Raw genomic sequence first — 3,846 nt, 5'->3', positions numbered from 1 at the left:
AAACAATAAAGCGACTTCGGCTGTAAACTTGAGTGCATTCATTTTCGTCTCCTGTTCGTGAACAACCAGTGTGTCATAGACGCTATACATTTCTGTAATTCACTCACAATAAACATGAAATATACCAGCAAACAAAACTACTTGTAACCTAAAACTTTAATATTACTATTCAAAAATTTATTTAGTGAGAACTGATCATCCAAATATGTTCTAAAAAACAATAACAAACTAACTCCGTGTGTTGCTTCACTTTGTTGGTAGGAAATTGAAAGGAATTTTAATTCCGAGATAAAACGTTCGCGTTCGGTTCTTGTTCGATTCGGCAACTAAAAACGATTGAGTTGCACCGTGGCCTTCGTAAAGTCATGGCCTGAACTGCCAAAAAATGACGTCAAAATGCCAGTCTTTTGCCACAAAAGAAAACAAATCGTGAGTTGTATTCAATAGTTCAACCAATGAAATAACTTGTTTCCAGGAGCTCTACTAACGACTACTCACTAGGCGGTGCAAAAAACAAATAATGACGTCAAAATGCCAGTCCTATTGGCTTTCCTTGTCAGGCTATAACATAACGATGGCTACGGTTGCACTCACTTTGCTATGATAAAACACGAGACCAACTGACTGAGAGAAAAGGTCAAATGGAGGGCATCACATCCCTGTTGCAAATTTCTCAGATCCACTCGATCAAACGCGAGTTTAACACGTCTACTCAATAATATATCATGTAATTTATATCATGTTGACGAAGCCTATTGGATTTAAAGTTAAAGTGTTTACATCATATAATATCCAGCCTGTGTCACAAAAATACGAGCCGCTTTTTGTCGGCTTGTATCTCTGAAACTCTTCTTTGTATTTCTTTACAATAATATATATAAAATGGTTCGCAATTTATCTGCTAAATAAAAGCTCGTTAAGACTTCAGTTCCATTTTTTTGTTTATTTATATTATATTAATTTACTATTCAAGGACTTACATTTTTAATGCGACAGTTTATTTTTCTGATGTTGCTTGTTTTGAGTTTATTTTTGTTGATTTCTACTTTTGACTTTGATACGATTTGTTTCATCCGGACCTTATTTGACCCATGATTGATAATATTTTTGTGATGATAACTACACTAAGCTTACAACCAAGGAAAAGTAGATAGCGACCGGGGCTGCCTGAAGCCTGGGGTCGTGAAAATACTAACGTAAAGGTGAAAGGCATCGGATGGGAACGGAACAGACAACAGACGTTTCGGGTAGAAACATTGCGTCAACACAACAACAACAACAATAATAATAATAATAATAATAATAATAATAATAATAATAATAATAATAATAATAATAATAATAATAAATTTTTATTCTCCTAAAAAAGTGGCATTGGCCATGATTTATATTACATTTCCATGTGCTCGAGGCAGTGACATCTATATTATTATGAAGTCCTAGGCTCGAGGTCATTGGTCACATTGCAAAATGTGCTCAAATTGACCCACTTAGTGAAAAGTGTTCACACCTTTTAAATATATAACATCACGATTGGTCAGCTTGACACATTGGGGTGTTTACAACTTTCATAAACAAAGCAGCGTGTTTACATTTGTTAAGATATATCCAATCGTTGGACAGCAACAAATCATGTGATTGATGACCTGGTTGGACGAAAACATGAATATAGATCGCTCCAATTTGTCATTTGGTTACACATTTATAACAATACAAAATTGATGTATAGTGATCGAAAACAAATGGCAACAACAACAACAACAACAACAACATCATCGAATGAACATTTGAAATAAAAGTCCATTGTGTGTCACGTTCTCATCTGAAGCTTTTCCATGTTCACCTTTACGATAGTATTGAGCTACTACCGTTGTCTTCGTAAACGCATGGCCTGATGCGAACTCAAAGAATTCGTCATAAAAAAAAGACGAAGATCACGGGAGGGAAATTTTATTATGAGTTGTAATCAGTATCTAACTCAACCAATGGAATCATTTGTTTCCGTGAGCACTTCTAACAACAACTCACTTTTTACTTTCGTTTGGTGATCGTCGTCTTCTTTTGTGACGCCATTTTTTGGGTCAGTATCTTTAGTCAGAGTCTTCAGTTAACGATGGCTACGGGCTCCAACTCTATCATATTCAGCTGTTTCCTACTTGTTCTCTTCTCTTGGTTTGTTTAGGAGGTTATTCCCCTTTTGGTTATTGTACTATATATTGTGTTTTTTGTTGTTTGTTTGTTTTTAGTTGTTTTTTTTTTATTGCTGTTGTTTTTTGTTTCTGTTTTTTGTTTGGGGGGGGGGGGGGGGTTGTTTTTTTATATTAATATATTGTGTTTTGTGTTTTTAAATTGCTATTTTCTAGTTTGTTGTTGTTGCTGTTGTTTGTTTTATTTTGGGGTTTGTTTGTTGTTGTTTTGTTTGTTTGTGTTTTTTTTTTTTGGCGTTTTTTGTTTTTTTATTATGAGGTTTCTACGGGGCAGGGCTGTTTTCTATTCTGTTATTCTGTTTGGTTTTGGATCATTGACAGTTTTTAACTCAATCTTAATTTCAAGATTGTATATTGTATTTATTTATTTCATGTTGGTAACCATGGCAGTAAAATATGTTTGTTTTTAGCATTGAATAGAATTGTTGATTTTTCCTGAGCCAGTTTGTGATTGCCCCACTCTATAAAAAGATGAAGAAAACTGCCTTAATCTTTCCTGATGTTCTCCTTTAGAATCGTTATTATGATTATGATTATTACTACTACTACTACTACTACTACTACTACTACTACTACTACTACTACTACTACTACTACTACTACCACTACACACTACTACTACTACTACTACTACACTACTACTACTACTACTACTACTACTACTACTACTACACTACTACTACTACTACTACTACTACTACTACTACTACTACTACTACTACTATATTATTATTATTATTATTATTATTATTATTATTATTATTACCACCATCATGACTACAGTTTATCGCACCCAAAGAACAGTCAGTGAATACAGAATTGCTTTTATTGTTTTTTAAATTCAATCTTTGAATTTTATTAAAATGTGTTTTTATGTCTTTCTGTTTTGATGGACACTAGACAATTGTATTGTATATAGAAATGATTTGGGGTTTGTTGCCAGTTCTTTTTTATCTGATATCTAAAGTTTGCCTTTCCATCCGACTCCAAGTTTTTCGTACTTTTGTATTAGTCATTAAAATTGGTGATAAATTCAAACTTCTGGACAAAATCCAATAGCCATTGCTAAATAAGGTGGTTTAAAAAGAATAATACAAATTAAGTCGATGAAACAGAGTTTTATAGGAGGAGGGCGGAGGAGGTGGAGGGGGGGGAGATAAAATGCAAGTCCAATAAATTAAATTTATAGATTCCAACAATTGTTGACGATGGTTTGAGACCGAAACATTGTCTGTTTGAACGTGTTGGCCTCGACAATCTACAGCGACCAGTTCCCAATGCATCATGGGATTGATATCACGTGACAGTCTGTGATTATTGAAAAACATTCTTCTTTAAGTTCCATCACTTTTTATCAATTTATTTATGCTTATGAAGAGGGTCTCCCAATTTCTTTAAAACGCTCAGCATATTTAGCTGTCGCCGTGTTCTATAAATAGCTACATTTTACACACATATCCAAAAATGAGGTTAACACGTTTGTATTTTTGAACCAGCCTCCGTCTCGAAATATTTTTGGAAGCTGGCTAATCAAATCAAGGATGAAGGGTTTTATGTTTTTGTTTTTGTTTGTTTGTTTTTGTCGTAAGCTTATTCGGTTTGTTGTTTTTTTAATTGTTTTTGGAGTTTGCTTTTTTTG

Source organism: Berghia stephanieae, chromosome 4, assembly GCF_034508935.2.
Source record: "Berghia stephanieae isolate SIO BIC M18660-M18661 chromosome 4, UCSD_Bste_1.3, whole genome shotgun sequence".
Lineage (NCBI taxonomy): Eukaryota > Metazoa > Mollusca > Gastropoda > Nudibranchia > Aeolidiidae > Berghia > Berghia stephanieae.
This window is presented reverse-complemented; position numbering follows the sequence as displayed.